A 13,452-nucleotide genomic window follows, 5' to 3' on the forward strand; every position below is an offset into this window, starting at 1 on the left:
TTTCAGAAGCTGAGTGGATTGAGCATATTCGTAGACTATCATAGGGAGCCTAATTGTGATCAAAGGATATTGGGCCGTGATGTTTTTGTGGAGATGGGCTGTGATCTTGAAGAGACTTGGTATACTTATGTGGCTGAAGATATTGTTGAAATTACAAAAAACCTAAAATCTTCACGGGGCCCTTGGCTGGATGGCATCCCCAATGTTGTGATTATGTCTTATTCAAACGTGTGGGACAACTTACTTCAAATCCTCTTTGTTAAAACTGTTAAATCTGGTATCTTGGAACAAGGATAATCCAATTCCGATTTTCAAAAAGGGTCCTAGATCTAATCCTGGTAATTATAGGCTGCTGGCCTTACAAGACCCGGGGCCTAATTCACAGAGCGTTTGCCAATGGGGTTTTGCCATTATAAAACACCCAACATTTTTGTAATGCGTATTTGAAAGAAATTAAATGATGGGTACCGAAACACAACACATTGCCATACCAGCAAACTGGTTTCAGAAAAGGCTTGTGAACCACACAATTAGATCTACTAGAGCAATGAAGGATAGAAAGTTATATATTTGTTTTGCAGATCATACGGCCGCTTTTGATTCGTTATCATGCACACTACTTTGGAAGAAGCTGGCACATACGGGTTGCAATAGTTTGCTTTTAAATATGATTATACAACTATAGTAAGAAACAACTGCATGCATAAGATTGAACCAAAATGGTTCTTCAGTGTGTGCTGGTGCCCCAGCTTTACAATATCTCTGTGTCTGAGATGTGGAGAGTTATGGCAATTGTAACAATGTCCCTCCTAAAGCTGGTGCTGAGGGGCTCCCATGGATACCTTCTGCAGAGGAAACCCTGCTTTTGGATAAAACAGCGGTTGGCCTCCAACGCAGCTTCAACACCACAGCAGCTTATTCCATGGCTCACGGGCAAACCATAAATGCTAATAAAACATGCATTATGGTTGTGGGTGAGTGCAGAGTAAGATGTAACTTTGTACGGAAAATTGATGGGTTTGAGGTGCTTAACACATTTATTTATTTAGTTATTCCCATCAGTCCTCGTCTAAATATGAATGTGTTAGCTGGTTATGTTGAGTTAAAGGTTTTGAAAAAAAAAACTAGGCTGATTAAGTCATTCATACCCAATAAAGGAGGATTTCACATTACGGGCTAAAACTCTACAAAACGTTGTATCATCCCTAGTATTTTGTACCGGCTCGAGGCCTTTAAGGAGAAGGAGATACATTGGCTGCATGATATTTAAGGTGGAATTTGGAGAGGTTATCTTTAGCCAAGTGTGTATCCTTTGAAGCTATATGCTGCGAGCTAGGACTTCCCTCAGTGTTGACATCTAGGAGGGTGGCTCACAGCTCGTTTTACCTGAAGATGCTGGAGGAAACTGTCTCCTTGTTGAAGTATGCTGTACTTTTGATTAATGGAGAGGTTCCGAAGTCACCCATGTTTAGTAAACTGGAATTGGATATTCTCAATTTTCACAATGAGATTGAGGTTATATTCAAAAAACATTTTAATTTGAATTTTGCTATACGTGATATGAAAAGAAAGGCGCGTCTGTGGGATAGAAGCTCGCCATTGAATTGTCTATTGCTAAAACCCAAGTTTAAAGAGTATGTGAGGCAAGGATTCCCGTTTCCGCATCCTTTAAACTATTTAACAAACATTCCTGATGTCTCATTAAGAAATGTTATCATGCAAATTAGTTTTAATCAGCAGCATATATTAGACATTTGCAGTGCTTAGAAAAATATTCCTTATGGCCAAAGACTATGCAGATTATGCAAACCTGATGTTGAAAATATTCGACATGTGCTTACTAATTGTGTTAAATTAATTACATGTTATGAGAGAAGATACGCATCATTTGTCTCCGAGCTAGACAATGTAAAGTTGGATCAGTTTTGGAGTTCGATTTACTCAGGAGAATTTTTGGACATTATTTCTGTTAAGAGTTTGTGAAAATGATTGAGCGTGCATCAAATAATGTACATTTGTAATGGTTTGCTTTTATATGTGAAGATTTGATCGGTCCGTTTTATAGTGAAATGTATTAATACGTATTGATATGTTTTAAATCAGATGTGTTAAAGGTTTGTAATAAACCAAACAGACACACAAAAAAGGAAAAAAGTGCATGTTTAAGTAGGTTTTTAAAACAAGCATTGGCAATCCCAACAGTTTTGGCTTGTGTGTAGATTTGCCAGGCATTGCTGTAATTATACTAATTGGCCGTTAATGTGCTTAGGCATGTGATAGCAATGCCTGGCAAAAGCGTATCTAATACCTAGTCACAAGCCAAAATGGTTTGCTTTAATGCTTGTTTTTAACAGGCAGCCATTGAAGGACATGCACACTGCTTATAAATCAAGTGGCTAAAGGCAGACCATGGTTAAGAAATGTTTATGACACCAGTAGCGCCTTTACAACACCAATTTACACCATTAGCTCTCAGAAGACTGCTTTGTAGGAACCTTGGCAGGCACTTCCAGTGCAAAGTTTGATTTGAAGGCTTGATAAAGTTAGCTCAAAGAGATCCCAAGAGGGTGTGTTTTGGGTGGGGATGGCACAGGAAGTGGGTGGGACTTGCCATATGGATTTGCATGACAAGGGGCAGTCAATGGGTAGGTGAATAACCAAACAACAGCTACAATCATTGTGTCCCTCCTCATATCCCATCTCTCCCTAACTGTACTCCAATGCATTTGGTTCAGCTTATAGGTGGAGCTAAAGAACTCACCTTATAGCCAAAACTAAAAAGATGCAACTTGAGTTCAAGAAATGTTCAGTTAATATTGGCCAAGCTGGCAACACTGCCGCTAAAAAATGTTCCCCAGATGTGAGGCCTGTGTCTGAAAGTGCTCTTTATTGCAGCAATTCACCTTGAACCCTTGACCCTTATTCTCATTGCTGTCATCTGTAAATAATTTTAAACAGAAGTTTAGGCTCGCAAAAGCAGCTTCCTAAAATGTAATGGATTACTTTGCTGTTTTCATTTGCTTTTCTTTTTGTGAAAAGGTGGTCCAATCTCATCACTGTTTTGCTTTCTAAATCAAAGATTGAGACACAGTAACATGTTGTTACTATTATTTGAATTGTGAAATGAACTGTAATATATGTAAGTATTAATGTACATCTGGATGGGAGAACCGGACTGCTTACTGAAAATCCAATGATGGCTGCCAGGGGAGGAGTTTGGGGAGGGCTCAGTTGTTGGCTGGGGGCGGTGTGGTCCAGAGCTTGGTGATTTGGTTACAAACGGTCTTTCTCCTGTGAAACAAGCTGTTTTTTCTTTTGCCGAGGATTCCCGGCCTGACTGGGAGTGTTCATGGGAATCCGTGCCGGACCCATACTGGAGAATAGTTCCAGGTAAGTAACGTGTTCCTATCTCAGCAAGAGAGGTGGTTTAGGGTCACTACCACTGTGCAGAGAGGCAATGCAGCTCTGGTTCTGGGTAATTCAAAAAGGAGTCGCCCTATAGGCAGCGCACCTAGCTGGAGAGGAGAATATGGCGACGGACGCTCTGAGCAGGCAGAGCAGTCTCCCACGAGGGGGAACTAGCTCAGGAAGTCCTTCAAGCGATCTTCACTCTTTAGGGAACCCCTCAAGTGAATCTGCTTGCGACCGGTGTCAACCGGAAGTGGGAACTGTACTACTCTAGAGAAGCTCCCCCCAAGAGCAGCTCTAGGAGACTCTTGCGTGGTGGACTGGGAATTTCCACTCCTATGCGCTTTTCCTCCAGTCCCCGTCATTCCTCAAGTGATCAGGAGGTTGAAAAGGTTTGGGTAATACGTGATCCTAATTGTTCTGGATTTGGCCAAAATGTGGTGGTACCTGGACCTTCTGGACATGTCCATCTTCCCTCCAATAGGTCTGCCACAAGGAGAGGACCTTCTTTCGCGGGAGGAGGGTTGGGTTCTCCATCCAGTGGTAAAGACACGCAACCTCATGCATGTTTTCTCAGAGGTTGACATATAAGGATTGGGACCTCACTGACGACGTAATGGAGATTTTGCTTTACCAGTCCTGGGTTGTGCAGCTGCACAATAGAGCTATTTCAGTGCAGTGTCTGTGCTGGGGGTGTGCTTGCTTTTGTTGTGATGACAATGTAGAACAAAAAATCGTGAAAATTAGCCTGAGTCACATCTACATAGAAATGTGATGGTTAGCATGTGCTACACTTAGGTGAAATTGTGAATGACAGCATGTGCCACACTCAGATGGAATCGTAAGCACTAGCCTGTGTAGCATCTAGATAGAAATGTGAAGGTTATTATGTCCCACACTTAGATGGAATTGGGAATGATAGCATGTGCCACACTTAGATGGAATCGTGAACATTAGCATACGTCGCATCCAGATAGAATGTAAAGGTCAGCAGGCGCTACACTTAGATGAAGTTGTGAATGCTAGCATATGCCACACTTAGTTGGAATCCTGAACATTAGCCTGAGTCACATCTAGACAGGATCATGAAGGTTAGCAAGTGCCACACCTAGATGGAATTGTGAATGTCCGCATATGCCGCACTTAGAACTGTGAATGTTAGCATGTGCTGCAACATGGAAATCTAGCACATCACCTCTAAGCAACGATGCCAATAACCAACCACTAACAATTTCACCCCTCTGCATACACCTCTCAAACTCAAAACAAACACAACCACAACCCTATAGCACAACAAACCGCACAAACTTCACTACACCGCAACAACAAAACAAATCACACAGACTCGCACAACAGCACCCCAAGTCCAGCAAACGTTGTTACCCCGGTTGAGGCTGCCAACAGCACATCACTGCTCTCTTGCACTTTTCCCGCTCGTTCCCACTAACTCACCCTCTGTTCCCTTTTCAGATCCGCCAGAGAGCCAGGGGACCACTCCAGTGATGATAGTGCGTGGTACAAATATCCTTTAACATTAACATGTGCTTCAATTCATTGCAGCAAAAGAGATTGTGCATGGAGACCGATGGGAGGGTTGGCGGTTTACATTGCTTTAAGTGCGGTGAGAAATCGAGGGGGGCTCTCACAAGCAGCATGGCCCAAGGGCTGGGTGTGGCCTAAATAGTGGTAACATTTTTAAGATGAATTGTAATACCTTGTTATCAAGGTGAAAACTGCAGGTTTTTGAAAAAGTAAACACAAACAGGATCTTAACGGTTAATACCTTTTGTAGAAAAGGTATTAATTCTTAAAAGACTGCCATTTATTTTTCCAACAAAAAACCATCCACACTTTTCGTCTTAATAACAATATATTGCAACCTCTTTAAAGAGATATAATAAATGAAGTAACCGAGTAGGCTTTTCTTAAACTGAAAATCAGGTTGAATAACCGTGGCCAACAGCAGAGAAAGCAGAGTCGTCAATGGCGAGATGAGGCCTAACAGCCTGTCACAGCAGGTTGGTACTTCACTCTGCACATGCTAATGGCCGCCTATCAACCCGCTGAGGACCCTGCTCTGTCTGCTGCTAGCAGCAGTTCATCACTGTGGGCGTGGGCCCCTCTTATCCATCACTGCATGCGATAGTCTTTGGGGGCGAGTGTTCAAAAAGAGCTGCACAGCCACCCCCAATACATGGGAGCTGCATGCACTATCAACACACACTTCACATTTTAGCCACACAATGACGACATATTGCAGAAATCATTAGGGGGGTTCGAGGGGAGCCCAGGAGAACCCTGGCTCAATAGCAGCTTCTTGATAGTGCCATGGCTCTTCCCGGCTAGACCCGGCCCACTCAAAACCCTGGGGATTTTTGAGCATATGGTCATCTTTTATTCCCTACCTTTTGATCCCATTTCCAATATAATTCAAAAAAGGTATTGCTGCATTACAAAACAATGAGGGATTCCAGCCTGGCTCGGCGGCTCTAACAGGTTTTATTGGCCAGCTCCCAAGTTAAGGGTTCAAGGAAAAGCTTCGAGTGCTTAACAAGGGAATAGAGCTGGTAACACCGGGTGTTACAGCTCAGTCAAGGTGGGCTGTAACGCAAAAGAGCAAAAGTGAGCAAAAAATAAAGAGTAAAAGACCGGGGCAACATTGTTGGTGCCAGTGTGGAGGTGGGTCATTTAGTAGACTGCAACATGAATACAGGGGACGAGTAAAGCAAAGGCTACAGAGCCATGAGTGGGCACCAGAATAAGTGGCAAAGGCAGAGCGGCGAACCGGGAGCAGGGGGAGTTTAAAGAGCACCTCGAAAAGACCATCAGGCAGCATTCCAGAGAGGGATGGGGGAGGCGGAGAAACAGCAAGGGGGTATAACGGGAGGGAGGGAGAGTGGCAGGTAAAGGTTAGGGAAATGGGCTACAAGGCGATAGTGGCACTATAAAGGACAGAGCCAGAATCAAAAGGTGGGCATCACAAAAGCAGAGAGGAATGTGTGCTGTGAGGCAGGAGCGGGCCTTGGCGAGGAAGCCCCGCTGGGGCCACACTCGTCCGAATGGAACAGCCAACATTCCACAGCTGTAATGTACAATTGCGAATGAACAGCTCCTGTACATCATTAATTTCCATTATCAACATTTGGGTGAAAACAAAATGCAGACAGACTAACTACTGCATGCAGAATTTCTAATAATCTGAATCCAGACTGCCAGCATGGCGTTTCATCTATAATGATGACGCCCAGTCCATTGTCTAGGCTTTCAACTAGGTTACAACTCCTTATAAGCAATTTTACAGTGTCTTAATTTACAGTAAATTCCCAGTGAAAGATCAATCTCCGTCTGTTCTATTGGTTATCGGCTTTCACAGGCAGCGTTGACCTGCTGAGCTCATCATGAAAGACCCCACCTTCTTTACGCAGATTTCTGTAAATGTTTATAATTTCATTCTCTTTAAAAACAACTCAAAATTGAGCACTAAATCAGAGAGAGCAGAGATGGCAAAAAAAGCTGTGACTAACGAACTGACGAGAGTGGAGAATGCTAGGAGCAGACCAATGAAAATGGTGTGCTTTACAGTTAGGAGGCCGCAGTTACTCCCATCTACAGTCTCTGTAATAGTTATAAAATGGCAGCAAATGTTGCCTGAGGATTGAGCGAGATCTTTAAATATACCCTGAATACCCTCTGAATACGGGAAACGGAGACCGGAGTCAAACTATGGAATGGTAAAACGTACACTGCAACAACCACTAAAAAGCGGTTAGATGCTTAAAAGGTTGCACGCGCGTAAGTACTATTTGGTAATACATGACCACCAGGCCGGTCTTCTGGTTCCGATGCAGTCCAGATGAGTAGCAGAAAAAGCGTCACCCAATATGCTCAGGCCCAGTGAGGCCGATAATGTTCTCATGAGAGAAGCAAGGGCTTGGTCATCATTTTTTTTTTTTTTGCCCGAGCGAACACTCCAGAACTTGTAGGAAAGTCTCGATTCTATTAAAGCCATGCAGTGGGCATTATGCTTTCCCTTTATTTTATTATGAAAGCTGAAATAGAGAGATTTTAAACAAAATGTACTGCAAACTTGTCTCCCAGAAATGTCTGTAGTCCAACAGTCACATACGATCCAACTCTAATCCACAATCGGGATGACTCCAGTGCTGGGAAAATTCCGATCATGATCCCAGTCACCCTATGTCTTTGATGCGATTAGGTCTATGCCAGAGCCTCCAGTCAATGAAGCAGGAACCAAAACTGTGTGAAGCCAGTGAGTTATTGTCCAGATGTTCTGGTCTGGCTTAACCCCTGCAAGAGGGCAAAACACTTGGCTAGGAACGTGTGGACGTGCATGAAAGTAGCAATTATACAATAACGGCCTTTGTCAGGATCATTAAAGAATACATGCCACAACAAAGCACACATAGACACTCATTTGTGCCAGAATGATACAAATGAACGAACTGTATGGTATATTTGCCTCTGTGTCGTTATTGGAATCAAGACATCCCTCCAGGTTATTCTGGAAAACCTTGTTTCTATGACAAGCGAGGCCAGGTGTGATCATTATGCTTGTTTAAAGCTTAATCACCATCACCAAAGCTGGCGAGTCAATAGGTTCAAAATCATTTCTGAACACGGATTTGCTCGACCAATAGTCCATCTCCAAAATATCCTCCAAACATACTCGCAGTTGGCAGGTTTTGGATCCTACAGCCCCTCTGGCTGCATGCATGTTGAAGCACTTGGTATCTTTGACTGCCTGTGCCAATGTGCAGCACTAACTTATGAGGGAGTGGAGGAGAAGTGATGGCCTGCCATCCCCTCATGGTTATGAGTAGTTGACGCATAACCATGCAGTATCTGCGAACAGTGGCTGTGGTTTCTCCACAGAACCAAATAAAGTGATGAATGGAGGTTTAGAATTAATTGTAACCACTGGCATTGCTCTGGGCAACTTCCAGTCCTAACTGGAAACACAAGAAACCCTTTATAAAACTAGTATGGGCCCCACACTGTACTCTAAGCATGTCTTTTCACATTGAACTAACACAGCCATTGGTGGCAGATGTATTGGCCAGTAGACCCAATTTATACTGATATGACCCTGGGCTACCCCGGAAATTGTCAAAATACAGAGAGGCCATGTGGTAGCAGCATCCAGTGGTGTATGTATGCAAGGACAGAACTGGGCTCGCTGGGCATGCTGCAATTATAGCCCATCCCGGAACTGAAACTTGCTGATGAAGGTCCAGGTAAAAACAAAAATACTGGCTCAAATCTCAATGTAACATTGGCAGTTACTTTACATCAACGGCCCAGGCAAGGGAATATGCATGAAGCAAACCAACCCCAGCCAAGGAGGAACACCTGCATAACATCACCACACCTATGACGAGATCGCTGTATGCAAAGCACAGGCTGGGAATGTTGCCACTCAATATCCTACTTCTTAGGTGGCGGGGAAGGAATTCCGATCTCTGAAGTATGTTGATCTGGTAGGGAAGACAATGTGCATTTTCTGTTTTTATGTCCTTACTATCTGGGACGTAGAAATACCCTATTGAAGCCTAAGTTATTGAAATATAATGTCACACATGTACAAGAAGCACTGTTGCACGGCCGACAACTTGGTGTCTTCTACATTTGCGACTTGTATATACTGCGCCTGGTTACTTAGAAATAAGTTCCTTAAACTCACCTAGTCAGTATTAACTACTTTTGAAATTTTAATTGGTTATTTATAACGCACTTAATGGCCACAGGCTTCTAAGCACGACCACGGGATCGAACCTGTGTTGCTTTCAAGGCGAGAGCATTGCCCCCGAGCTACCCTCCCAAGATAAAAGTACCGGCATAAGAAGGATTGGACTACTCTTTATTTCAAAGGAGTGGAATTGGTCCTCATAAAATCAGCCATTTTTGCCGTGGCACAGTGACCCAAAGAGGATGAGGTTTAAAGTAATTCCCTTTTATTGCGGTTCAATTACTTTTTACTGTGATGTATCTAACATGTATTTATGTACTCATGTATTTACTTTTTGACTGTGGTTGTGTTACACTTTTCATGCATTTGATGATGAGGATAAGCAACCCCAGACACTTTGCTGACTTGTTCGGCCTCATCAGTGAGGTGAAGCTTGGCTTCCTTTGGCACAGCAAGCCACAGCACCATGTTTGGGCATACCGTCTCTCACATACGACCAACTAAAACCAAAATACAAAACTGTGATGGATGGAAGGCTAACCACTGTGTCATCCACACTTACCCCAATTACCATAGCCATTCCTGAACCACAATGCCATTGACCACTGCCATTATTCTGGGCAACCTTTCACACACCCATTTTCTATGCTGCCCGCGCCATTGCAGAATGCGACCAGCCGTTCCTTCGCAAGCTTTGAGGCAACGCACTATACATAGTTATGGATGATCTTGAAAACCAAATTACAGGACCTCTCTGGAGTTACCCTTCACGAGTCTTGACATGTGAAAGAGGACACCATCTGGGGGATAGGCACTCTCCAATTGGTCCAATGCTCGTTCACCAGATACTCTTCAGCAAGACATTAGGCCTAAGACAGTTATCAATTTACCCGTCCATGCCATCTGGTAGAGATGTGCATTTTTGGACCAAGACTGAAACAAGCGCAGTATGTAACACAGCCAGGCAGAGGAGTAACAATTCAAAGCCTTATAACGTGCAGAATACTTGGCGGTGTTCACCAAGAGAAAGGCCGCTCGCAGTGTCATGCCCTGCAGATCTAGGGAAACTGTATAGTGTCATGACCCATAGGGAAACAGTATAGTGTCATGACCAGCAGATATACGGAAACAGTATAGTGTCATGAACCATAGGGAAACAGTATAGTGTCATGACCAGCAGATATACGGAAACAGTATTTATTCACTGCTCTGCAAGCTTCACTCTCCTTAGTGAGAGAAGCTAAGAAGTTCACGATTGATGCTAAAGGGACTGAAGCTGGATCCAATTATTCTTCTGTGCACCAGTGACTTGAGACTGCTCAAGAGTCTGTATGGCACCTTGAATGTGGAGAGGGTCCAGCTCTCTCTGATGGGGCTGGCAAAAGGCCTGGAATGCTCCTACGTGCCTTAAAATCCTCAAAGCAGTTAGCAGTAGTGACATGTCCACTATTAGATGGTGTGTGTCCCTTTTGGGACTTGTCAGAGCTGTAGGGACATAATATTGAAGAATCTCAGAAAGGTTCCTGAAGAACTGGAAACTATGCTTTGGGCCATTCAAAAGGGTACAATCATTTCCACATATGCTTGCTCCTGGAAATTCTTTGCCAAAGTGCAGGCTATCAGAATGAATGAGGGCAGGAGGGTGCGAAATTCATCCTCACTGTCCACACCTATAAGAAGGTACAATAGGCCACTGCCTTCGAATACAGCTTGCAACTGAAGAACCAGGGTAATTGGATGTTTTGCTAGGACATGAAACGGTCTGTATAAGAATAACGGACCACAGCGCTAATGCAAAAGAGCGAATATGTATTCCTGCTGCCTCCAATCACTGCATTACACAAGGTACCTTGGGTTTAACGTTGGAAAGCCCAGGTAAGTGTTCTGCTGGGACTGGGACCCGATCGTACAGACAATAATCTGAAGGTCTTTGGTCAACTCTGCCAGGAGTTTTGACCTTCAGCCACTGAAGTCATTGACACACCTCACTTCTGAAATATTGTCCTTCTTTAGGAGGTGTTCAACAACTAACTCTGAATTAGACAAACAAGTGCATTCTGAAAGAGTTCACTAAAATATCTCAGAAGTTGATATTTAGGTCCAACTCCCACGGAGACCACTTGCCTCCTGTAGCTAACATTCCGCACCTGGGACCCTGTCCTTCTATGCCACTGAAAAATCAGGATCTGTTACAACGATACAGACTTCCTGCATCCCCATCAACCCAATAAGACACCTAGAGATGGACAGGGACCTACTGAAGTCGCTTAGGTAGAGGAAGGTGGCTTCACTAGTCGAGGCAGGAATTGTTCAGTTTTAGCAGCCACACCAATCAATGCAAAACCACAAAGGTGCAGGGTCCTTTAAGCTTCCCCTAATAATAATACCACAATATTGATCATCAACATCGCAATACACTATCATGGCATGTGCCGAAAAAAATGTAACACATTAAAACAACATTATGCATGAATCAATTAAACAACTGAATCTGTTGGCTGCCTTCATGACCATCAGTCGGAAACTTCTCTCATGAACATCCATGAAGACCTGCTCTCCAACCTTGACTCTAACACCCCTTGTGTACTCATCCTGCTTGAACTCTCTTCTGCCTTTGACAGGGTCAACCATGCCACCCTGCTAAACAGTCTTCGTGATAACCTGGGTATCATTGTTCAGGCCCCAGCATTGCAGACTTCTTTCCTCTCTGACTGACCCTCCCAAGTCCAACTTGGGTCCTTCCTCTCCTCTATCTCTACCTCTGGTGTTCCCCAGGGGTTTAACCTCTCTCCCTGGCTGTTCAACCAATACCTGGTGCTCCTTGCCCACCACATTGCTGCTCTCTGCCCCAACTTTCAGTGCTATGCGGATGACACCCAGCTCATTTTCAGGCTACCTTTAGCCACCTCTTCTCCTTCCCTCATTTCTGAATATCTGCTATCCAGGAGTAGTGTGATGCCAATGACCTCGGTCTTAATGCCAGTAAGACCAAGATTCTCTTCATCGGCACACTCAATCCCTCCTTCCCTGTCATTCTCTGGCTGGCCTCTCTTAGCCCTCTTCCTGCTCCCACTGCAAGGCTTAAAACCTTGGGGTCATCTTCGACTCCACACTCTCCTTCTCTCCTCACATCTCTGACGTCTCTAAGAAGTCAAACTATCAGCTGCACCTCCTCAGAGGTATTCTTCCTTTCCTCTCCTTCCCCCAGAAGCTCCCTGTCTCCAGAGCTCTGGTCCTCTCTAGGCTGGATTACTGCAACAGCCTCTTTCTAAATCTTCCTGCCTCTACTCTTCGCCCTTTGCAACTCATCCAGAACATTACTGCGAGACTTGTCCTTGGCTTCAAGCACAGGGATTGTGTCTCTCCAGGTCTGAAATCTCTGCACTGCTGCCAGTGGCTGCGAGGATTAAGTTCAAAACCCTATGCATTGTCCACAAGGCCTTCTGGGGCATGGGGCCTCAATACCTTCAACTGTCTCTTCCTAAATATCTTCCTTCTCGAGCCCTTCGCTCATCTGCTTCCAACTCCCTCAGGGCCAGCCGCTTCTCCAAGCAACGAGTTGGTGGTTGATCTCTTTCTTCGGCTGGGGCCTCCCTCTGGAACAGCCTCCCTGCCTCCCTTAAACTTGAGGAGAACCATCTCCGGTTCCGGAAGCACCTCAAAACCGCTCTTTGCTTCTGCTTTTTCTCCTCCTCTCCCTGCTGACCTCCTGGCTGTATCCGAATCTGCACTGGATTACCTGGACACCCTCTGATCCTGGGCGCAGGTCCCTTCCCCACCAGTCTCACTCACCTGCACTGCCTCCCTGGCAACCCCCGCACCTGGGGACCGTTTCTGTATCCCTACAGTCCCCCTAACAGCACGTGACACTTGTTGTCTGCACTTACCCTTGCAAATTGTTGGCCGTTACTTACCTATTGTTACTATCTATTCCCATGTACTGCACTGTCCCTTCCCACGCACTTGCGCGATCTGAATGACACCTGGCCTACTAGGATTGTTGTCTGTCCTCCCTCTGTTCCCCGCTTGCCTCGTCGAGCCTTGAAACACTTGTGTATAGGCGCGTTATAAATGCCAGATCATATCATATCAAACCTAGTGACAAATTATTAACCCCTCACTCCCTATGCAACGTAAAAGTAAAACCACATTCTTATGGTTGGATCGACAACTAATAAAAATTGCAGGGCCCGGTCAGTGTTTCTAATACCCACAGGTTTAAAGAAAAGGAGGAGGGTCTTCTGACTAATCTTTCTGTACAAGTCACCCAAAAGCATAAACTGCACTGCATCCTCCTCAGCTTGCAGACAATGCGAGCAGCCCACCCTTTGGAGTAA

The 13,452-nt window shown here is 44.6% G+C and overlaps 1 protein-coding gene across 6 annotated transcripts in view; it reads right to left on the reverse strand.

Moving 5' to 3' along the window:
- Positions 1-13,452, reverse strand: part of SUSD4 (sushi domain containing 4) — a 478,536-nt gene that overhangs the window by 307,586 nt on the left and 157,498 nt on the right. The gene's annotated exons all lie outside the window — the stretch shown is intronic.

The sequence above is a fragment of the Ambystoma mexicanum genome, chromosome 4q (genome assembly GCF_040938575.1).
Source record: "Ambystoma mexicanum isolate Mex_15411 chromosome 4q, UKY_AmexF1_1, whole genome shotgun sequence".
NCBI lineage: Eukaryota > Metazoa > Chordata > Amphibia > Caudata > Ambystomatidae > Ambystoma > Ambystoma mexicanum.